The sequence below is a fragment of the Mandrillus leucophaeus genome, unplaced genomic scaffold, assembly GCF_000951045.1.
Source record: "Mandrillus leucophaeus isolate KB7577 unplaced genomic scaffold, Mleu.le_1.0 Scaffold169, whole genome shotgun sequence".
Classification (NCBI taxonomy): domain Eukaryota; kingdom Metazoa; phylum Chordata; class Mammalia; order Primates; family Cercopithecidae; genus Mandrillus; species Mandrillus leucophaeus.
This window is the reverse complement of record NW_012101687.1, coordinates 4,651,657-4,677,330: the sequence shown is the minus strand read 5'-3', so window position 1 is coordinate 4,677,330 and position 25,674 is coordinate 4,651,657. Positions and strand designations below refer to the sequence as shown.

Here is a 25,674-nt window from a genome sequence, read left to right as displayed (position 1 = left end):
CTGAAAATTAATGAAAAATAGAGTAATTTCATTTTTTTTCCAAATGTTCTAGGAAAGCAAAACGCCAACTAAAAACACCAGGCTCTAAGTACGGACAAAACAGTTAAGTTTAATCAGGAAAAACATTTATGTGTGCTAGATGAGAAGGACAGAAAGATACCAAAGAACTACAAATATGTGTGTGTGTGTGTGTGTGTGTATGCATGTTTGTATATGTGTGTGTATATATATTTCTTTTCTTTAAACCTTAATGGCTCAATTGATACCTCATGAAATAAGTAATGACATCAAGATGACTGATCAGATTCCAAACTTAAGGAAATCTAACAGGACGAAGAGTAAAGTTTATGGCTGTGCTCTCCACACTCCATTTTTGCCCTTTACATTCTTTCATTTCAGAATGACCTCAGCAGTTTATAACTAAAGGTCTTAGCCATAACTCTCACGAAGACATAGTCAATACAAAACAAATAATTGTAAGCTTAATTTTTTTTCTGAGACAGGGTTACTCAGGCTGGAATCCAGTGGCGCGATCATGGTTCACTGCAGCTTTGACCTCCAGGGCTCAAGCAATCCTCCCACCTTAGCCTCCTGAGTAGCTGGAATTACAGGTGTACACCACCACACCCAGGTAATTTTTTGTATTTTTGTAGAGATGGGATTTCACCATGTTGCCCAGGCTGGTCTTGAACTCGTGAGCTCAAGCAATCTTCCCACCTCAGCCTCCAAAAGGGCTGGGATTATAGGCAGAAGCCACCTAACCAAGCCTTATAAGCTTAATTTTTATCCTGGAATGTACCCTCATTTTTCTTACACAGAGTTGGTGCAAAAAAAGAACCAAGGAGCAAAACGAAGCCAGTATCTAAGATGTGGGACAACTTACAGAACTCTATCCCAAACACTACCTGAAGACCACTCAAGATTACCTATTGACTGAGTAAATCAGATTCCCTAAAAGGCATCAAACACCTGCACAGAAGGTTAAGAGTACATGCTATATTTGAACCTATACAGATCTAGGTAAAAATCCTGGGGCTCCATTATTATCACCTGCCTGACCTTGGGAAGGTTACTTAACTCTCTGAAGCCTCAGTTTTTTCATCTATAAAATGGAAAGAGGAATAATAATTCAGTAGAAACTCTTTAACAGACTTCTACTGTATCAAACTTACAAAAATAAAGCTCTCCAATCCCTCCATAAATCACTCCCTAATGCCCAACACAGGCTCATCACCTATACCTAGTAGTCTTCTAAGCAGACCACTTTCTTAACATGTCCCTACCCTTCTGCACTTAATGTTTAATAAGAGCCAGCTGTCCGTTCCCAAACCAGTTTATACCAACTGTACTTGTTATTGTAATTATGTAATGTAAGATCATATGAACTGAATTATGAGGAAAAGGAGGTTGTTTCTGTGAAAATTATGTTGAAAAGTTCAAAAAGATTCAGCGGCTAGTATTTTTTTAAGTTATTATGGAATTAGGTGTACGTCAAAACAGCTTTAACTAGGAGGAAAAGCATGAAAACGTAGAAGGATTTTATATACAAGCATACCTCAAAGATATTGCGGGTTCTGTTCCAGACCACAGCAATAAAGCAAATTTTGCAGTAAAGCAAGTCACAAATTTTTTGGTTTCCCAGAGCATACAAAAGTTATGTTTACACTGTACCATAGTCCATTAAGTGTGCAATGGCATTATGGCTAAAAAAAACACACATACCTAAATTTTAAAATACTTTATTACTAAAAAATGCTAATGATCATCTGAGCCTTCAGCAAGTGGTCATCTTTTTGCTAGTGTAGGGTTTTGTCTCAAGGTTACAGCTGCTGACTGATCAGAGTGGTGGTTGCTAAAGGCTGGGGTGGCTGCGGCAATTTCTTAAGGCAACAATCACTTGCCGCATCAAATGACTTTTCCTTTCACAAAAGGTTTCTCTGTAGCATGTGGTGCTAATTTACTGCGTTTTACCCACAATAGAACTTCTTTCAAAATTGGAGTCGTCAATCCTCTCAAACCCTGCCACTGCTTTATCAACTCAATTTACGTAATATTCTAAATCTTTTGTTACCACTTTAACAATGTTCCCAAAATCTTCATCAGGAGTAGATTCCATCTCAGAAACTATTATTTGCTCATTCCTAAAAACCAATTCCTTATCCATTAAAGTTTGTCCATGAGATTGCAGCAATTCAGTCACATCCTCAAGCTCTAGTTCTAATTCTAATCCTTTTGCAATGTTCACCATATATGCTGTTACTTCCTCCACCGAAGTCTTCAATCTCTCAAAGACATCTATGAGAGCTGGAATCAACTTCTTCCAAACTCCTGCTACTGTTGATATTTTTACCTCCGCCCATAAATCACAAGGGCAAACACAAGGTCGACATTAAGATGTTCTTAATGACATCTGGAATAGTGAATCCTTTCCAGAAGGTTTTCAATTTACTTTGCAGAGATCCATCAGAAGAATCACTACCTATGGCACCTATAGTGTTACAAAATAGTATTTCTTAAACAGTAAGACTTGAAAGTCAAAATTACTCCTCAATCTATGGACTACAAGAACAGATGTGTTAGTAGGCATGAAAACATTAATCTTGTACATCCCCATCACGGCTCTTGAGTGACCATGTACATTGTCAGTGAGTAGTAATATTTTCAAAGAAATCTTTTCTTACAGGCAGTAGGTCTCAACAGTGGGCTTAAAATATTCAATAAACCATGTTGTAAAGAGATGTGCTGTTATCTAGACTTTGTTGTTCTATTTATAAAGCACAGAGTAGATTTACCATCATTCTTAAGGGGCCCTAGGACTTCTGGAATGGTGAATGTTAACTTCAAGTCACCAGCTGCATTATCCCCTAAGTAGAGAGTCAGCCTGTCCTTTGAAGCTTTCAAACCAAGCACAGATTTCTCTCCAGCTGTGAAAGTCCTAGATGGCATCTTGCAACAGAAAGCTGTTTCACCTACATTAAAAATTTGTTGTTCAGGGTAGTCACCTTCATCAATTATCTAAATTAGTTCTTCTGGGGAGGCATGTTGGCTCAGGCCTGTGGTTCTGGTGCATAAGGAGGCGAGCCCAGGAGTTCGAGACCAGTCTGGGCAATATAGCAAGCCCTCATCTATATAACAATAAAACATAATTCTAAGAAAAATGATAAATAAATAAGTTATTCTAGGTAACTTGCTGCAGCTTCTACATCAGCATTTGCTGCTCCCCCTTGCATTTTTATGTTATATAGATGGCTTCTTCCCTTAAACCTCATGAACCAACCTCTTCTAGCTTCAGACTTTTTTCTGCAGCTTCCTCACCTCTCTCAGCATACAATTGAACAGAATTAGGGCCTTGCTCTGGATGAGGCTTTGGCTTAAGGGAATGTTATGGCAGGTTTGATCTTCTATTCAGGCCACTAAAACTTTCTCCATACCAGCAAATAAGACTTTCACCTTCTTATCATCTGGATGTTCACTGGAGTAGCACTTTTCATTTCCTTCAAGAACTTGTGCCTTTGCATTTACAACCTAACTGGCACAAGATGCTTCTCTTTCAACATGCCTTCCTCCCTAACCTTAATCATTTCTAGCTTTTGATTTAAAGTGAGAGATGTGTGACTCCTCCTTTCACTTGAACACTTAGAGGCCATCATACGACTAACTGGCCTAATTTCAATATTTGGGGTCTCAGGACAGGAAATAGGGAACCCTGAGGAGAGGGAAAGAGATGCGGAAACAACCATTCGGTGGAGCAGTGAGAACACACACGTTTATTGATCAAGTTCACCATCCTATATGGGCACGGTTTGAGGTGCTCCAAAACAATTACAATAGTGACATCAAAGATCACCAAAACAGATAGAATAATGATGAAAAGTTTCAAATACTGTGAGAATTACCAAAATGTGACCCAGAGACACGAAGTAAGTACATGCTGGCTGGAAAAATGGCACTGATACAGAATCCTGAATACAGGGTTGCCACAAATCTTCAATCTGTTAAAAAAAAAAAAAAAAAAAGGAATTATCTGCAAAACACAAAAAAAATGAGGTACGCCTGTATTACACTGAAAGTGCCTTATGTTCTCTCTTCTCCATAAAAAAGAGAATCTATTAGGATACTTAATGGATAATGCTGCGTGGCTGTGGATTATGCCAAAAAAGGCAATCCAGAACTCTAATCAAAGGACCCATCCACAAACAAAAACCTTGACACTATAGGGAAAAAGTGAAGGAATGTATATTCTAGTTAAAATAAAAGATGTTATTTTTTATGATTCCTTGTAACCAACATTTTCAAGTATCTACTCAATATATCACATAGAGGATCTTTATATGTGGCTACCTCAAAATTTATAGAATTATTGTGAAGACTGGAAAACATGCACTTAAGTACAGTGTCTGAATCTTAGTAAGTATTCAATTAAAACCTGTTTAGGTCAGGCATGGTGGCTCATGCCTGTAATCCCAGCACTTTGGGAGGCCGAGGGGGGTGGATTACCTAAGGTCAGGAGCTCCAGACCACCCCGGCCAACACGGTGAAACCTCATCTCTACTAAAAATACAAAAATTAGCGGGGCATGAAGGCGGGCACCTGTAATACCAGCTACTCAGGAGGCTGAGCCAGGAGAATCGCCTGAACTTGGGAGGTGGAGGTTGCAGTTAGCTGAGATCGCACCACTGCACTCCAGCCTGGGTGACAAGAGCAAGACTCCATCTCTAAATAAATAAATAAATAACCTTCTGTTTTACTTTAAGAGTTGTTTGTGTGTGTGTGTGTGTGTGTGTGTGTGTGTGTGTGTTTAAGATGAGGTCTTACTATGTTGCCCAGGCTAGTGTTGAACTCCTGGGTTCAAGTGATCCTTCCACCTCAGCCTCTCAAGTAGCTGGGACCACAGGTGCAAGTCACCATGCCTGGCAGGTTTTAATATCTTCTGTTGTTACCATAATGATCTACTGCTCTAACAATACAGTACTGCTGTCTCCCAAGACATACAGAAAAGTAAAAGATGCACAATTTTCTTGTTGTTTTGTTATTTTTGTATTCATGTATGTTACACATACAGACTTTAGACATTATTAGCCATATAAACTCCTAAACAGCCATCAAAAAAAGTCAAGGCCAATACTCTTGAGAGCTCCAGGAGACTGTAGTCTCCCAGGGGTATACTTAACTATAAAGATAAGGCTACAGTAATGTATTAACATGTCAGCATGACTAGGCACTTGAAACTGACAACATAGGAAAAATGAATGAGGCGCTGGCGTGGTACCAGTGGAGGAAGCAGCAGCCCTTTGAACAGGGAGCAGACAGGAAGAAAGGTCGAGAATCCAAATTGAGGAGAGTAACTAGGAGATAATGATAAAAAGCAATGGAGAAGCAATGTAGAAACTGGCAATCATTTCGTAGGTAAACCTGTAAGCTAAAGAGAAGGATGTGGTGATTCAACCTCTAGCTCAAAACTGTGCAATACCGGCACAGATATTAAAAAGCTTTTCCAGGCCGGGTGCAGTGGCTCACACCTGTAATCCCAGCACTCTGGGAGGCCAAGGTGGGAGGATCATGAGGTCAGGAGATCAAGACCATCCTGGTTAACATGGTGAAACCCCATCTCTACTAAAAATACAAAAACTCAGCCGGGCGTGGTGGCAGGCGCCTGTAGTCCCAGCTACTTAGGAGGCTGAGGCAGGAGAATGGTGTGAACCAGGGAGGTGGGGCTGGCAGTGAGCTGAGATTGCGCCACTGCACTCTAGCCTGGGCGACAGAACGAGACTCTGTCTCCCAAAAAAAAAAAAAAAAAAAAAAAGTTTTCCAATTAATTAAAAGCAATATCACATTTTTTAAAGTTCATGTCATTATGACATTATAATCAATTTTACTCTTCATGAAAAACCTGTTACCTAAAGAAATGCACTCTAAAACCACAACAGTGAAGTACCTTTCTCACCTACTAAGTTGGGGGAAGGGGAAAGCAGCACTAATACCCAATCTAAAAGAATACAGTGAAACAGTACTAGTAATACTATCCTTTTGAGAAGCAATTTAACCACATTTCAAGACTAAAAAACTCTCATATCCTTTGACTCAAAAATCATACCTGGCAATCTACCTTAAGGAAATAACTAGAAATATGAAGAAATCCATATACTTAAAGGTGTTTTCTGCAATATTTCTCTTTTTAAGCTTAATTTCTTCTTTTTATATATTTTGCAACATTTCTTATGATAGCAAAAACCAAATATGATGGATGGTGACATGGAAAATACTTTATAAAGTTTGTAAAAAGCAGCAAACAAAATTGAGCATATACTGTGATATAAAATGTATATGAAAAAGGCGATAAAAACTCCAAAATTGACTGTATTAGTGATAGAATTAAGAATTTTTTTCTATTTTTGTAAACTTTCTGAGATTTCACTTTTTGAATTAAAACAAATTACATTTTTAAAACATGCATCTCCAAAGATTACATACTACATGACTTCATGCAACATTCTCAAAATGACAAAACTAGTGGTTGGGGGGCACGGGGCATTGTAACTACAAAGAGGTAGTGCTAAGGAGTTCTTTCATGGTGATGCAACAATTTTGTATCTTGATTGTGGTATTGTTTCTATAAAATTACACATAGGAAAAAATTACACAGAACTATATATACACATGCACACACAAGGAACTTCAGGTTTGAAAAGTGGTGAAATCTGTATACCATATGTTGTCTCATTAACAGTAATGTATTGATGTCAATTTTTTTGTGTTCATAAATGACATCTATATAAGATGTTTTCATTGGGAAAACCAAGTGAAGGTATGCAGGACTATTACTTTCCAACTTCCTGTGAGTCTATTTCAAAATAAAATGTTAAAATAATACATGCACTAGCATGTATAACATTAAACTTTCCTGAGAGTGGGAGATGTGGGAATGTAAAATGAGCCCTGTAACATGTAGCTTTCAAGGCACTAACCTATTAACTATTCACAAAACCCCACAGAAGGCAAATGGCCATCTTTAGATTGAATGTAATTTACTTAAGTCAGGTTTTAATAAAAGGCTTCAATTTAAATGAAAATATCAGTCAATTTTCAGAACATGCTTAACTGAATAGTTTTGAACCTCAAAGCCTATACTTACAATGTAATTTATTAAGTAAGAGCCCTTGGAACTTTCTTCCTTGCCAGAAAACAGTTTCAACAGATATAAACGATATTTTCTTACACACATTCACTTTAAATATATAAATGACTACTACACACAAAGGATATAAAAGCTTATTACCTCTGGACTGTGCTCCATGACAGCAATCACATCTGTCTTAATTAAACATTTTAACACAATGCCTAATATATAGTAGGCTCCCAATAACTATCTACTGACTCAGTCAGTCAATGGATGAATTCATGTTTTAACCAAGGTTCAATGCCCAAGTCTCTCCAGCTATAACTGGGAATGAGAGGTAGAGGGTTACAGGGGAAAACGGGCCCAGCTTCTACCAATTTACCAGATCAAAGGATTATATTAACAAACACTCCCATAATATCAACGTAAAAGTTTACCTTGGGAAAACCTTAAGTCACCTCCTCTAATCACTCAAATCTTAAAGGATTGTTTAATAAAAAGAAATGATCTGGTATCAAAAAATCTGCCTAATTTTTGTCACCTAATGCTTCAGAATTTTCTTTGCTATGTGCAACTCTATCGACTTTTTGATCCGACAAATCTTAGCTAGAGTTATGCAAAGTATCAAAAACCTCTTCTACACAAGCCTTAGACTCTCAACAATTATATATACACAATTACATATACATTATACATGTATATATAGACAGCACTACACAAATATAAGGTATGTTATTACTACACTTAGTTTTCATTAAGGGAAAAAAAACCATAAAACACTAAGATACCTCTAGGCAGACTGCTTATTAGTTACAAGGGAAAAATAGTAACTATAGAATAGATAGATGAACCAGACAACATCTTGACCAAAATTAAAATCACTAATGAGGGGCAAGTGGGCATTATGTATCTCCAAATGTGATAATCTGAGAGGAAAACATCACTTTTGTAACATTCTGACTAAAGATAACCTGACTACAATCAAAAAGCTAATCAGATCAAATCAGACAAGCCCAAGTTGAAAAATCTTCCATAAAATAAATGACCTATACTCTTCAATTGCATGAAAGACAAAGAACTGCTAAGGAACTCTTCCCAAATTAAAGGAGACTAAAATACAATACGTGATCAAATTACCAAAATGGGAATGTAAAGTGTAAAGTACTGTATCAATGTTAAAATTCTTGGGCCAGGTTTGGTGGCTTATGCCTGTAATTCCAGCACTTTGGGAGGCCGAGACAGGATAGCTTGAGCCCAAGAGTTTGAGACCAGCCTGGTCAACATAGTAAGACACCATCTCTACAAAATCTTTTAAAAACTTAGCTGGGCATGGTTGAGCGTGCCTGTAGTTCCAGCTACTCAGGAGGCTGAGGCATGAGTATCTCTTGAGCCTAGGAGTTCGAGGTTGCAGTGAGTTGTTACTATGCCACTGCACTCCAGCCTGGACAACAGGAAGAGACCTTATCTCAAAAAAAAAAAAAAAAATTCTGGAATTTGGACTTTCATGATGGTACTGTGATTATCTTAAGAGAATACCCTTATTCTTAGGAAATACATCCTGAGGTAAAAGGCATACAACCTACTCTTCAACGGTTCACAAAAAAATAAATATGTGTATGCAAAAAGAAAAATATGGCAAAATGTTAAAAATTAGTGAATATGGATAAAGCATATAACAGAGGTCTATTGTACTATTCTTGCAACTTTCCTGTAAGTTTGAAATCATTTCAAAATAAAAAGTTTAAGAAAATAGCACACTATTCTCCAGGCATTTACTTATAAGCTCTAAACAACAAAATTTTTAAACACTACTAAAAATCACTCTGCAAAACTAATACAAAGTTTTAAGAACTTCACAGTCAAAAATTACAAGACAAGAAGGCACGGCACCATAAGCAACAGCCGGCAGAAACAAACAGCAGAATCACGTCTGCAAAGACTTCAGATACTGGATTATCAGGCACAAAATGTAAAGTAAGTATATTTAATAGATTTTTAGGAAATAAAAGAAACTGAGAATATAACCAAGAAAAGGAAAAAGAATACCCAAAAAAATGATTAGATAGTCTTAAGGAACTGAATAAAATATCCAGAAACAAAAATACATAATAAATGAAATTTTAAGAAACTCAACAGCCAGTTGCAGTGGCACGTGCCTGTGCTCCCAGATACTGGGGAAGCTGAAACAGGAAGATGACTTGAGTTCAGAAATTTGAGGCTGTAGTGTGCTATGATCGCCCCTATGAAGAGTCACTGCACTCCAGCCTGGGAAATATAGCAAGCCCCCATCTCTAACATAAATAAATTTATAAAACTCAATGAACATGCTATAACATAGACTAACCTAGAAAACATGCTAAGTAAAATAAAGCAGACACAAAAAGACAAATATTTTATGATTCCACTTCTACGAAGTACTTAGAATAGTCACATCTATAGAGGCAGAAACTCAAATAGTGGTTGCCAGGAGCTAGAGAAAAGAGGAAATAAGAAATTACTGTCTAATGGGTACAAATTTTGGTTCATGATGATGAAAAAGTTCTGGAGATCAGTAGTGGTGACAGATGCACAATGATGTGAATGTACTTAATGCCACCGAACTGTACACTTAAAAATGGTTAAATGGTAAATTCTATGTTATGTGTATTTTACTCTAATGAAAAAAATGGGTATAATAGTTAAAACAAAAAATTTTTAAATTCAATAAACTGGTTGAACACAGTTGCAGAGAGAAGTAGCTAACTTCAAGGAAAGTATCCAGAACACAATACAATACACAAAGATAAAGAAATGGACAATATAAAGACATGTTAAGAGACACAGAAGTAGAGTAAGAAGATCTAACATACTTCAAATACAAGTTCCAGACAGAAAATGTGGAAGACAAAATTTGAGAAAAAGGCCAAAATTTCTCCAAAATTGTTGAAAGACATTAATCTTCAGATTCCAAAACCTAGTTAATACCAAGCATGACAAATACAAAGAAATCAACTTCCAAACATAAAAATGAAAATGCAGATCACCAAGGACAAAGAAGTGGTTCTAAAACTAGCTATAAAGAAACAACAGATTAGGCTGGGCACAGTGGCTCACATCTGTAATCCCAGCACTCTGGGAGGCTGAGGCAGGAGGAGGATGAGGTCAGGAGATGGAAACCACCTGGCCAACATGGTGAAACCCCGTCTCTACTAAAAATACAAAAATTAGCTGGGCATGATGGCACATGCCCGTCATCCCAGCTACTCAGGAGGCCTTGAGACAGGAGAATCGCTTGAACCCGGAAGGCAGAGGCTGCAGGGAGCTGAGATCGTGCCACTGCACTCCAGCCTGGCAACAGAGCAAGACTCAGTCTCAAAACAAAGAAAAAAAGAAACAACAGATTAACTATAAAGGACTGTCAATTACACTGCATATTTTTCAACAGCAATAAAAGCCAGAAGAGAATGAAATAAAATCTATAATGAGCAAAGAAAAAAACAACTGCTAATCTAGAATCTATATTCAGGAAAACCAGTTTCAGGAATGAGACTAAGAAAAAGCCATTTTCCAACAAATAAAAAGTTTTCCAACACACCCTCCCTAGGGAAAATTCTAAAAGATGTACTTCACACAAAGAAAAATGGTCCTAGATCAGAGGTCTCAGATGCAAATGAGAATAAGCAGACATCTGTAAATACAGTGTATAGGCAAACCAAAGTTAACAGTGTTTAAAACAAAAATATCTCATTTGTTGGAGGTCAGGGAGAACTAAAATAAAGCTACATAGAGTTTAACTTCTAAACTTCAACACAGGGACATGTTAAAAAAAAAAGACATTCATATAAAATTAAAAAGAAAAACAAGGTAACGATTACTATAAAATTCAGATGGTGGTTACTTAAAGAGTATGTCAGAGATCACAAGTAGTGAGAAACATGAAGGGCCATCAAAGGTGCTGGCAGTGTTCTGTTTTTTAAAGTGGTTGGTCATACATGGTAGTTCATTATATAATTCTTTACATACACACACACACACACACAATGATGTATGTCTTTGTAAGAATAAAAGTAAATTCTGAAAATCAATACAGAAGAAAAAAATTCAAAAATCTATGGCTCCTCCCCAAAAATCTAGAACACTTCACAAACACTGGTCTTCAATATTCAAACAATAAAAAGATGAATTATTTCATTCAACAAATACTTACTGAGTGCCTAATCTGCCTACATGTGAGGTGAGAGGTGGCATGAAGATGTCTGATCTCTCTTCTCTCTTGTCTTCCTAACCTTACAGAGCTGCACTAATACAGTAGTCACTAGCCACATGTGGCTATTCACATTTAAATTAATTAAAATTAAATTCAATTAAAAATTCAGTTCTCCTGTAACACTAGATATATTTTAAGTGCTCAGAAGCTATATATGGGCCACCATATTGAACAGCACAGACATAGACATTTCCATCATTTCAGAAAGCTCTATTAGACAGTACTACCATATTTTATTATGACAGAAATACATTGATAATTTTAAAATCTTACACAGAAAAAAAAATTTTAATGGATTAAATCCCCCTTAAAAGTCATTTTATTTCTATGAAACTACAGCTGCTTAGTAGTATTTAAAACAGCTTGCTATTTGTAAAAAATACATAGAAAGTATCAGAAATTGCTTACCATCTCCTATGTTCCAACAAAAACCATCAGACACAGGGTTTAAAAATAAATGAATAAATGGCTACTATTAAATAGTTAATCACAGTACTACTAACCAGTGATACAAGCCATGTCATAGGGATATAAAAAGCCACAGGATGAACACTGCACTCTCTCTTAGAAGCATCAATTTTAGTTCAGAGTATTTTAAAATACTGTCTACACACATGTAAGATAGCAAAATGCAACATTTATATAAATTTTAAAATATAAAACCCTACAGGCCTCAAAAACTTCAATTTACAGCAGGCACACTTTGGGCTGCATTCCTAGACTTCTGAGGGTACTATTCATCCACATTTCTGCCATTGGAAGTACTTTAAGAGAAAAATTTAAACACTGTTAAAATAAATGAATTAAAAATTTTTTATTTACCAGAAACAATGATACACAACATAACTCTATAAACCCATATCATTTTAATATCTAAAGCAGCAAACTCAGTTTTCTTTAAAATTAACAGAGGGTCCAAGCTATTTCAACTTAACACGAACATTTTGCTTTAGGCATTCTAATAGAATTTAAATATTTCTATAGCATTCCCAACTTTTAAAATTACCCAACCAAAAACACTCAAAAGAAACAAATGTTAAGCCTTAATTTAACAGTCGCCTAGGCTAGGTTTGCATCTTAAGTTCCCCACTCCCATGCCCCACGCACCTGCCCACCCAAGTGAACCAGGGAGTCAATAAGCTTCTCATCTAGAAAACTGATGCAATTTCAATAAGCACTTATGTTAATAATTGGTTTGTGTCCCCAGGAAGACTTCTGTGGCTCCACTTACATAACCCATTATGCACAGTGCTGCACTATTCTTTCTCTAGAAAGCATTTTGAATACTGATATTTGTACAAGGTTTACTTGCTATATTAATAAAAAGGCTTTTCTTGCTCTATCTTTCCTGCAGAAGAAATGAAATGGAAAGCCAATTTCTGCAGCTTCACTATGTCAAAGGCGAGTTATTTATCTTGTTGGCTAATCAACAGAGTAATAACTTAAAGCAGCACCCCCAGGCAGCGCCCACAGTTCACCAGTTTTCTCCTGAGGCTCTGGTTGAGAAACACAGTCTCAAACAAGTAATTTGGAGCCACTTGTGTGAACTCAACTGAAAACAGTCTGAACTGCTCCTTGAAATGTGTTGTAAGTATTGACTGTGAATCTTGACAAAATTAAATTCAATGGTGGCGAGAATCACAATACAGCCTCTGTAGGCTAACACAAGGGCAGAATGTACCCCAAACCTTCTTTAATATGCATCAATATGTGGATGAAAAGTCTCCTCCAATCCCTCAGATTCTGTTTAAGCCAAGATTTTAGGATTTCACAGAACCATAATCTTTAAAAAGGGGCACAAGGAAGGAGAGGGTGACCAGCATAGGATTGCCAACTTTTATTCTGCCAACGATATTTAAAAAACCAATTACCAATCACCACTACTTCATAAAAGAACTAAGTGCCCATCAAAAATGGTAAAAGACAATTTTAGAAAAAAAATATCAATAGATTTAGCTTTAAAGAAAGCTAACTACATTCTCCTTTCACTCAAAGGAAAACTCCGTCATGAACTGACACTACTTCACAGTCCAGCATTTTGGGAGCCACAAGCTTAAGTGGCTAGCTCCCACTTAGAAAAGGAAAGCGATGATACGTAATGCCCAAACCAAATATTAACCTATTCAATAATGAGGAAATGTAAGCTTGGAGAAGTTTAGGGACTCTCCCAAGGTCGAACACCAAGGATTTTGACACGGGTCTATCTAATTCTAGAGTCAGAGGTCCCAGCCATTATTCTAACTTTCCTCTAATATTCTTCCAATGGTACCAATGGTATAATGATCCACTCTCATCTAGTCACCTTTGTGACCAATGACAACCAAGGAATTTCCAAGACAGCTGGAGGGAGTGAGGGGTGTGCTCCCTGGCCATCATTTAGACCGAAGCTAAATGGAACTCCTGACCTTTGCCTCATTAATACCAGGCTTACTGAAACTAAGCCAAACAGCCCAGACAAAGCACACACAAAACCCCCTGCCTCCAACAACACTGAGACAGCACTCTTTCGACATTCCCAAGTGCCTGTGATACAGTGGAAAACATATTCCTGAAAAACAAAAGGAATGTATTAATTCTCAAGAAGGAAATAAACACTTCCATGGTAACTCAGTCTAAAAATAATAAACTTGCCCTCAAAAAGTTACAACTCTAAGCCTCATTCTGCAAACTATTACAATCTTTCACACATTAATACTCAAGTTCCCCCATTTAAATACCTAAACAGAAAACCACATGAAATTCTATAAATTTACACTTCTTAAACAGTTTCCAAAATAAAATATGTAACTTTCATATGTGTTATTATATAATGGATAAAAGTATCTTATTCTATCCCTCTAATATAATCCAAACATTATAATCCAAAACTACTCAACTAAAATAGAGTTGGAAGAAAAATATGTAATTAAATGCCATTTTCTATAAAAAACAATATTAACAGCCTTAATGAGATATAAATATTATCTTTGAATATTCAGAGGTTCTTGATATTGAAACTAAAATCAATGGCATACACATAAATAAGTGAAATACTGTATCAGAGATTTGCTTCCAACTCCTCACATACCACTTGCCAAACAAATGTCCAAAAGAAACAACCTAATATAGCTTTTAAGTAACCAAATCTGACACTCTGGATGAAATGAGTCTGAAGTAGTTCGTCTTCCCTGAAATAGGGTAATGATAGCATAGTATTCTTGCTACCAAGGGCAAGAAAACTGTATTTCTCAATTGGACTTTTAATGATCAGATTCATTCTACTCCACATGAACCTAAAGTGTGAAGAAACAGCACACAGACTACCAAATTCTTTACCCACTGCATAAAATAAATCATTTAGCGTATTTCCTTCTGTTTCAAACACATGCCATTTAAAACAGAAGTGGTTTTTTTTTCTGTCCACTCTACATTCTCCCTTGGCACTTCCATCTTCTTACACAGATTCAACTAATACACCTATTAGTATTATTCACTAAACCCATGTTTAATATATGCCTTAGTGCTGACCTCTCTCCTGAACCACAAATCCACATTTCTAAAAGCCTCTGGACATTTCCAGCATTTGGCAAGTATATAAAAAGTCAACAAATCCAAAACTGATCTCATTATGTACCTCCTTGCCCATATTTCTAGTAAGAGTACCACCATCAACATTGCTGACACTTAAAAAGTGCAATCTTCGGCCACGCATGGTGGCTCACACCTGTAATCCCAGCACTTTGGGAGGCTGAGGTGGGCGGATCACAAGGTCAAGAGATCGAGACCATCCTGGCCAACATGGTGAAACCCCATCTCTACTAAAAATACAAAAAATTAGCTGGGCATGGTAGCGAGCACCTGTAGTCCTAGCTATTCGGGAAGCTGAGGCAGGAGAATCACTTGAACCCAGGAGGCGGAGGCTGCAGTGAGCCGAGATCACACCACTGCACTCCAGCCTGGCAATAGAGCGAGACTCTGTCTCAAAAACGAAAGTGTAATCTTCACCTTCCATCTCCTCCAAACCTGCTCCAAAAATCCCCTCCTCCCCGCCACCCACCTACTACATTGAAGTCCTGCAGAGCCTGTGCTCTAATTCTGTTACCACTGCCCTTGCCCAGTATTAATACTAAATTGAAAGTCAGTTTTCCACATCAAATCATTCTGCACACTACTCTATTAGACCTTAGTAACTCCTCATTACCTCCCAAATGTCCAACTTTTTTCCCCAAATGTCAAACTTCTAAAAGCAGCACTTAAACATGTTCCACAATCCCACCCCAACTTAAAATTCAAACCTCATCTCTAATTCCCCAAATGAACAGTATATTCCAGGTAATCTGGTCCACTAACTTTTCTCCAAGTACACAACGAACTTTCCCACCTCCACACTTCTGCTCACATCATTCTCTTTATTTGAAAGGCCTTCTTCACCCACCTACTCCCAATCCATAAATCTTTGTCTTAGAAAAATCTTATTCTCTGTAACATTAAACTCAGGTTACCAGTTTATTGGGAAGCAACATGATGCAGGAGAAACACACAGGTTTTGGCACCAGACAGATTTGGATTCAAACTGGGGTTGTTACTGCTAGCCACATAGTCCAGGCAAGTAACTTAACATATTTCAGCCTCACTGTCCTCATCATTAAGCTACTTACATATTGCTGTGAAGCTAAGAAAATGTTGTAAACAGCAACTAGCATTGAGTCTGTTCAGTAAATGCTCAATAAATAGTAGCTTCTGAGCTATCTCCACAAATTTCCATTACTCAAGCTAAAAATGAACCCTTTCTTCTTTTGTGTAATTTACTCCAAACTTTACCTTAAACCACCCACGTAAGTATTTACAAATGTTTACGTTGTAAATGTTTACACAAATCTCATATCCCCTTCTAGATTTCAAATTTCTAAAAACCAAAAATTTAATCTTTATATCCTAAAATGCCTAGTATAGCACTTTTCATTAAGCACTCAACACCCATCGCCAAAGTTAAGTCCCAATTAAAAAAAAATTTTTAGTATGCCTAAAGAATACAACTCAACTCTTCATGATTTCAGAAATTATTACCAAAACATGAAACTCACCTGTTATGCCTGTACCTTTATTTGCTCCTTTACTGCCTAACATAGCTTGATGCACAGCAAATGCTCAGTATCTGTTGAATTGACTTGTATAATATAAAAATACAATCAGTATCTGATTTTCCCCACCTTTCTCTGCTCTTAAATCTCTTGAAATATTTCCCTTCAAAACACACTGTCGTACCTGCAAATCTGTAACTACACCTAACTTAACTATTTTTCCAGATTCTCTCAATTCCAATATTATGCTCTAAATAATTAAGTACTTCACATGTTGAATCTACAGTTTCTATCTAAATTTAAAAGTCGTGCAAATAGGCTGGGCATGGTGGCTCACAATTGTAACCCCAGAACTTTGGAAGGCCGAGATGGGAGGGTCACTTGAGCCCAGGAGTTCAAGACCAGCCTGGCAACATAGTGAAACCTCGGCTCTACTGAAAAAAAAAAAAAAAAATTAGCCAGGTGTGGTGGTTGGTGCCCCTAGCCACTCAGGAGTCTGAGACAGAAGGATTGCTTGAGTCCAGGAGTTGGAGGCTGCAGTGAGCTATGATGGTGCCATTGTGCTGCAGCCTGGGCAGCAGAATGAGGCTGTCTTGAAAAAGAAAAAAGAAAAGGAAGGTAAAGAAAAGAAAAAGAAAAAGAAAAGTTGTGCAGCTAATCTCTCCACAATTTTTTCCAAGGACTTTAAAAATCATCTACCCTTTGCCTCTTCAAAATCAACAACCTTGAAATAAATTTTCCCTTGCATAGGAAAGCTCACTGAACTTGTCACTTCAGTCTATTTTTCCTGATTCATGACACCACCTCCCCTTTCAGGGGTGGGAGGAAAGAGAATGACATAAGTACCCAAAAAATTACAGTATAAATCCTAATCTACACACAAGATAAGAGGTGCAGATAGTGTCACTGGTTTCAAGAAGGTGATTTGTGTATACTTTACGCTGCAAAAACAGTGGCCATCTGCTAATAGCAATAATCTGCAGTAACTGCATTCCCTTATAAAAAGTTCTTAAATCACCATTTATTGTGGAAAACCCGTATTTCCTACAAACCTTTCAGCAGTAAAGTTTATTACCTAAATTCTGTTCACTAAACCTACCTACATCACTTTCTCCCCTAGGAAATCCTCAGTTTATCCGAAGTAAACACTTCACGGAATAAGTTTAAACAAACAAAACATCTCTGCCCACCTGTGTGAAATTCTGCATTGCAGCAACAATTTTAACAGTGTAAGGAATCTCTCAAGAAAATCCAAGAACAATTTTTCTTTAAGAAAAATGACAGTTCCAAATATGAAGGTAAACAAACTTTGGGAGAAAGGATATAATAATTGTCCAACTCTTTGCAATCAATTCGTATAACCTCTGAATGAACTCATCATACAACTGTGACATCAGATAGCCAAAAGAATTAACAGTGCAGAGAAGAGAACAGCATCTTTATTTTTTTTAATATGTCTGCAAAAAAAGGCGGGGGGGTGTCTAAACTACGGATTTTCCTTAAGCAAGTTTTTTTTTTTTTTTTTTAAGTTTACTTCAATAACAGCTTCAGTGAGCTTTCAAGTGAGTAAAGATGATACAGAGCATGCTGGTGCCACAGCGACCTGCGTATCCAGAACAGCTTCCGAGCCCAGTCCAAATCGATTCCGGACAACCCAGAAGCAAATCTGTACGAAAAGCCCTGCAAAAGATCCCTGGCATTTAGAGGCAGCGCCCCACCCTGGAGTGAAAAGACGACACCCCGGGGACCCGGGTTAATTACTGAGCCCGGGACAGACCCAGAGGAGACGAAACGTCGGGAACTGGAGCCCAAGACTGAGTCTCAGGTCCAGCTACTACCCCAGGCCAGACACAGAATACCAAACTGGGGAGCGGCGAGGTTTGGGGGAGCACACATGAGGGGGTCGGACGGACGGAGGCCCAGCCCATCCCCACTCCCGAGTCCCAACAGCAACAACAGCTCTGGGAACCCCCTTACTGGCTCCGCCCCGCCCACCCCATGGACCCACAGCCCTCTTCTTCCCGTCCCGCTGGCTCGGAGAACTCCGCGGCGGTCGACAACCCCCTTCCCCGGACGCCGGCAGCCGAGCCCTCAGCCCGGATCCCGAAGCGGGCAGCAGGGACACGAAAACGCCAGCCCTGACGCGGGGCCGCGGCCGTCCCAGTCCGTTTTCCCAGCCACTCACCGTCGGCCCAGGTGCTGAGAGGGAGCAGAGCGCGGGTCGGCGGGCGCGAACCCCCAGACTCCGACGGGGCTGGAGCCCCTACTTGGAGCAGATCGAGTCTCAGCCGCTGTGCCTACAAGGCCTCTCTCCGGCCCGAATCCTGGAAAAGCACTTCCGGGGGAGCGGGGGAGGGAAGGGTTTTGGCACCGGAACTGCTCTCAGCCCGGAGCTGCCAGGGCCTCCAGGCGGGGCGGGGACTCTCTCGCCCGGCGCCCAGAAATCAGCCTTTGGGCTCCTAGCTAACCCTTTCCGCCCCGTGCCTCCTCGGTTCCCCGGCTGCTGCTGCACCCTTTGCTTTAACTGCTGTTCGAGTTGTTTTACTCCGGCCACCTAATTTTACAAATAAGGAAACCGAGGCTCTGAGAATTTACGTGCAAGAATCCAGCGCATACACCCGGCCTCCCGACTCCCTTCAGTGTACTCTACGCTCCAATCTGCCTCCTTTAAAAAATAATGATAATAGTTAACACTTACTGAACGCTTACTACGTGGTAGGCACTATTAAGTCCCTTCGGGTGCATTAACTTATTTAATCATCCCCAAACTCCTTGGGGTTGGTGCTGTTATCTACATCTTGCAGGGGAGAAAAACGGTCAAAGATACCAAACCCAACATCACAAACGTTGGCTGCTTGATTTTAATTCATGTGTGTATAAATCTCACCTACCTATAACAAGATTTTTAAATTATTTAAAGACAGGACTCAAACTATATTCCTATATTCTGTCATCACTGGCGACTTCAACAGAGGCTAGAGCTGGGGTGGAGGGGTTGGGGTGGGGACCTGGAGTCTTTTCGCTTGTCTCCTTTTATTTGCTTTTATTTTTTCACCCTGGCAAGTTATAAAATCATCTCTGTATTGTAGGAATCCAAAATGATAATGCATGATAAACATTTCAGTGTCTGGCACTGGATAAAAGTCAACGATTCTTATACCTCATTAGCAATAGGCAATAGAAAAGATTAGTTAAGGAAATAAGAAAGAGTAAAGGTTTTTACAACGGGAAAAATGCAGGTGCTTGGGAAACTCCGTGCAGTGATAGCATGAGGTCCCACAGAGTTACATATCAGACAGGGAAAGGGGACGGAAAGGAGGAGGGGAGGATTCCTCAGCCACAAAATGAGAAAGGTACCAGATAACTGAGGCAGATTCTGTATCTGGGATGCAGGGAAAGAAAAAAAAAAGCCTCTTAACATGCATACTATCTGCAAAACAAATGTACTAACATGTCTTGATACGGCGGGGGGGACGAGATTTTTACATTTTTCTACTATGAAAAAATTTTTCTACTATGAAAGGCAGGGGAAATGAAGAAAGGTGAAAACCCATTACTACAAATTTAAGATGCAAACAATGCCATTGCTCTTGGCTTTATTTACAGGGCTGTCTTATTTATTTTATTTTAGTGATCGCAGAAATGTTTGCAAATATTTCTGTAACACTCAAATTCAAGCAACCTTTTGTGCCTCAGGGTGTGAAGAAGTAAAAAACAGCGTAGGTTGGCAGGACTCACCGACATCTCTTTTTACTCAAGGCCTAAAGGGATAGTGAGAGGAATCCTGAATCACAGACATTACCAGGCTCTGTGTGGCATGCAGAGGTGCTAGAGGTTAGTCATTTAATCTGGTCATCTAACTGGTAAATGGAGCTGCCTGGATTTGAATTTGCAGACCATATTCTCAGATGCCTTTCACCATTATCCCAGTGGTTCTCAAATTTGAGAGTGCATCGGAACCACCTGAAGGGCTTGTTAAAACAGATTGCTGGGCCCCACCCCTAGAAGTCCCTGGACTAAGCCTCTCAATATCATCTGTGAACTTGTTACAGATGCACATTACTGGGCCTGTCCCAGATCTTATGAATCAGAAGCTCTGGGGTGGGACCCAGCAATCTGTGTTTTAACAGGCCTTCCAGGGGATTCTGGTATACTGACAAGTTTAAGAACCAGTGCATAAGATATTAAGAACTAAGATATTAAGAACTAATATCTTGTCTTCCACATATTCCTCTTTTTTTCTAATTTTTTCCAACAGGGATAACTCTTACTGGAGCAAAATTTCTTCCCGTTGAATTAAATGACCTACTGAAGCATTTTTATTCATGTTTTGCTCTCAGTGAAAGATGAGGCTAGAAAAAAAATTACTATAATGGAGGATTCATTTTGATTACTTTAAATTTGTGCTGAAATTTAACCAGATAATACTGGTTTGGGGGTAGAACTAATCTTATTTGAGAATTACTCTATGCCAAGGCTTTACACGCGTTTTCTAAATTAATCTTCACTACATTGCTATGAGGTTTTATGGTCTTAATTTTAGAGATGAGGATAACTGAGACTTAGGTGAAGTAATTGACTTAAGGCCACATTCTTGTTAAGGGGCAGAATCAGGATTGTGCAAAGATCCCTCTAATTCCAAAACTCATGTTCTTTCCACTTCATGGCTGGAGCCTGGAGAACCAAATTCCAGTGTGTGGGCTCCACTGCCCTAGCTATGCAACACTGAGTAAGAGATTTAATCTCTATTTCGATTTCTTCATCTATAAATAATGTTATCATAAATCTGCCCCACCCACACTGGAATGTCAGAACAAATGAGGAAATGAAAGTGTAAGCACTTCTCGCTTTTTAAAGAAAAACAGTAAAAAGGCAAGTTATTAAGGCATTGTATGTATAGGCAAGTGTTGCTGTGTGATCCTGGACGGTGAAGTCTTTCCCAATTATCTCCTGATTCATAAAGAAGAGTGCCAAAGAAAAAGTTGTTTGACTTCATATACCAGTGTCTCCTGGAGGTAAAAGAAGATGACAGAGGATTGTATGCATCTCTTGTAAAAATCACCAGGCTCTTTTGGCTCCAGGTTGTTGCCAAATTGCTAGCCCATCCTCATCCTTTTTTTTTTTGAGACAGAGTCTCGCTCTGTCACCCAGTCTGGAGTGCAGTGGCCAGATCTCAGCTCACTGTAAGCTCCGCCTCCTGGGTTTACGCCATTCTCCTGCCTCAGCCTCCCAAGTAGCTGGGACTACAGGCGCCCGCCACCTCGCCCCCGGCTAGTTTTTTGTATTTTTTAGTAGAGACGGGGTTTCACCGTGTTCGCCAGGATGGTCTCGATCTCCTGACCTCGTGATCCGCCCGTCTCGGCCTCCCAAAGTGCTGAGATTACAGGCTTGACATCCTCATCTTAGAGATGTCTTTTCTCCTAACCCTTTTCTTCTGTCCATTCCAGGCATCCCTCTACCCGCCTGCCTCTACCCACTAGGAAAGACTTAAAATTCCTGTTACTTTATTATGTAGAAGGATTTAACTCTCAATCCTCATCTCAGGCCAGACTCCAGGCCACCTTTACTGACGCAAATACCATGTTGTGCAATTCCAGGGGGTACTATTCACAAAGAATACAACATGAATGATGCTCAAGAGCTGACAAACACAAATGATGCCCCCTGGAACTGTGCAAGGCTGTGGCCCTGACTATGCATAGCTCCTACCCCCAAAATCCATTAAGGTGTTTTGTTAAACAAAAGAGCCATCTACTTGGGTGTCCACCCTTTGCCAAGCTTTGAAATAATGGGGTTCTTTGTTTTTGTTGGTTTAATGCAGACCTGATCCTAACCACCCAGCTTATGTTCTAAGTTCCATACTCTACTGTGACACTTTTCACTCTCTTCTGTGACTTTGTTGCCTATCTCCCCACTAGACTTGTGAGTTTCTGAAGACCTTTTTATATTTTGTCTTCCTCATCTTTTATTCATGCCTTAAAAACATTTGCTTTGAATAAAAGCACAGTGTAACTGGTATATATGTATTAGCGTAAATATTTTTGACAAAGATTTGACAAATGTATTGTTTGGTCCAGAGAGTTTTGTACCAAGAAATAAATTGAGTCAAAATTTTAAAATTGAGAAATGTCATGTAAAAAAAAAAATGCCAATTTCTGGCATCCCTTGAAAATTTAAACACTCTGGCAGACATCTGACATGCATCCACAAGGCATCAGTGACTTTAGCTCAGAGGTAGCATCTCTCTTCAAATAGTGCAATGAGTTGGCCTTACCCACATGTGATATCTTTATGATAGACCACTGATATATGGGATCATATGGATGTTTTAAAGAAACAAGTATGGAATTTTGCCTTATAGATTTTACATGTGCTCATAACTATTCAATGTATTTTGAGGTAATTTTATTTTATTTTTGTTTTTTGTTTTTTGAGATGGAGTCTCACTCTGTTGCCCAGGCTGGAGTGCAGTGGTGCAATCTCGGCTCACTAGAAGCTCCATCTCCCAAGTTCACCCCATTCTCCTGCCTCAGCCTCCTGAGTAGCTGGGACTACAGGCGCCTGCCACCACGCTCGCCTAATTTTTTGTATTTTTAGTAGAGACGGAGTTTCACCATGTTAGCCAGGATGGTCTCGATCTCCTGACCTCGTGATCCACCCGCCTCAGCCTCCCAAAGTGCTGGGATTACAGGCGTGAGCTACCACGCCTGGCCTTGAGGTAATTTTAAATTGTTTTACTGGGATAGCAATTGTGGGGTACCATATTGTACCTTTTTTTTTTTTTTTTTTTTTTTTTTTGAGACAGAGTCTCATTCTGTCGCCTAACCTGGAGTGCAGCAACATGATCTCAGCTCACTACAACCTCTGCCTTCCAGGTTCAAGTGATTCTCCTGCCTCAGTCTCCCGAGTAGCTGGGATTACAGGTGCCCACCACCACGCCCGGCTAATTTTTGTATTTTTAGTAGAGACCAGGTTTCATCATGTTGGACCAGGCTGGTCTCTAACTCCTGACTTCAGGTGATATGCCTGCCTCAGCCTCCCAAAGTGCTGGGATTACAGGTGTGAGCCACCATGCCTGGCCACGTTGTACCATTTCTAAACAGGCAAGGCAAGTGCAGACATCAAATTATAAATATCATTTCCACCACGTTTTAATGGAGTTGTAGCTAATGTTATTTGTCAACAGCCTTGGAAAGACAAAAGACGAAAAATAGCAATTATTTAAATAGATTTGATGACAAACAGCCCTATAGGGTATAATTCTTTGTTTTTTTTGTTTTTTTGTTTTTTAATTTATTTTTTCCTGGATGGAGACGCAAGCAAAGCTAGTTCAGGTAGCTAGCAAATGATGAGGTCAGGATTAGAATCCAGGCAGTCTGTCCCCAGAGACACACTCATAACCACTAAACTAATATTTATTGATCCTTTTGCATGTGTCATGGCCATGACTGCCTCCCAACTGAAAGAGACAACCAGATTTATAGAAGAATGCATAAATCTCTTCCAGGCCTTTTATAGGTCACTATAATAAACCCACATAGATCCTTTTCCCCCTCCCTCCCCAAGTCATATTGACATGTTTATAATCTTCATTTTTGAAATGGACAAACTGCCAGATGTCTAAAACTTCTTTTAATTCCCATATAGTTCTTGCAAGAAGTTTGTTTCTATTGAAAGTTATCATAACGAATCCTATGCACGTGGTTTCACAAACAATGGAAGAAATTTGAAGCCAGATAATATTGACATTGAAAACCAATATCTCTAGTCAAATTGTGCTTGCATGGAGAAATGGGAGATGTCAAGGTTGAATTTGAGCGAAAATGTCACATTGACACAAATGCAGAGAAAGCTCAAAAATAGAGAACTTAAAAGGGAATGATCATCAACCTTTGGTGTATTTTTAATTTTTAATTTTTAACTAAATATCACGAAAAAGTATTGGAACTGACACTTTCCTTTAAAAGGCTCAAATTAATTAAATTTCTGTTGTCCACATTGAATTATGTAGTATCAGGAATTTAAGACGTTGCCATCCACTCTTACTCCTTTTTTTATCAAAACACTGGCCATCTTACCTTTCCTCAGCTTCTCTTTCTGCAAAAAATGCATGATAAATGCATCTTTATATCTTAGAGATGTTGTGAGACATAGCTAATAAATGATTATACAGCATAGCTCTTTGAAGTATAAAGCACTGCATAATTACTAAATACTATAATAACCATCCTCATAATAATAGTAATTTTCAACCAACACATCAACCAGACCCAGATGCCTTTAGTCACCTCCCAATTAGACAAAAGTATATATACCAACTATTAAATCAAGTAAAAATCTTAAACCACAGATTAGCTCTACTCCCCTCCTCTTTCCTATGCAGAATCTGAAGTCATACTGCCAGTGACGCATCTCAGTTTCATCCCTTGCTGGCTGTGTGACCCACCTCATACAAGACAGCTAATCTCTGACCTCTATCTCTTCACTATGAAAATTACAATAATAATAATACCCACCTCACAGGATTTTTGTGAGAGTTCAACAAATTAATACATGTAGAACTCTGAACTGGTGGCTGGCAGATTATAAGGGCTCAGTGAACATTAGCAGTGATGACTTGCAGCAATAGCTGAAAAAAAAAATAATAATGGGCAGCAGTCTAGCCATGTTATTGGATAGTAAGTCAATCCGTTCAACTTGGAGCATAATTGGCACTGCCCTCTAGGTTCCCATGTTAATATTCATCAAATATAAGCTCTTTAATATTGAACTTTGATATCAAAAGGAAAAGTGAGACATTTTCATTTTCATTTTCCCAGTCTGTTTATCCTTTCTTTTTCTTTTTTCTTTTTTGGAGACATATTCTTGCTCTGTCACCCAGGCTGATGTGCAGTGGCGCAATCACTGCAGCCTTGATCATCTGAGCTCAAGCGATCCTCCCACCTCAGCCTCCTGAGTAGCTGGCACTACAGGCATGCCCCACCATGCCCAGCTAATTTTTATATTTTTTGTAGAGATACAGTTTTGCCATGTTGCCCAGGCTGGTCCTAGGCTCAAGTGATCTTCCCTGGTTAGCCTCCCAAAGTGTTGGGACTACAGGCATGAGCCACCATGCCCAGCTATTTTTATTCCTTATAATCATTATGCATGTAATAAATGACTACATTTTTATTATAGATGATTAGGAAAAAAATGAGTAAAATTTAAAAGTACCTCTTCATCACTAATGCTCCCCATTCCCCAGCCCATTC

At 38.8% G+C, this 25,674-nt stretch overlaps 1 protein-coding gene across 8 annotated transcripts in view; it reads right to left on the bottom strand.

Annotated features, from left to right (window-relative positions):
* Positions 1-18,789, bottom strand: part of FRS2 (fibroblast growth factor receptor substrate 2) — a 110,208-nt gene extending 91,419 nt beyond the window's left edge. For 6 of the 8 annotated variants that reach the window (XM_011976613.1, XM_011976611.1, XM_011976614.1 and 3 more), the window contains exon 1: positions 18,609-18,789. The gene's annotated coding sequence lies outside the window, so the exon portion shown is untranslated. Of the gene's footprint in view, positions 1-3,896; positions 3,993-7,976; positions 7,979-9,528; positions 9,588-18,608 lie in introns of all 8 variants that reach the window. The other 2 variants (XM_011976610.1, XM_011976612.1) reach the window with 2 other exon arrangements.
* Between the last annotated feature and the right edge of the window lie 6,885 nt (positions 18,790-25,674).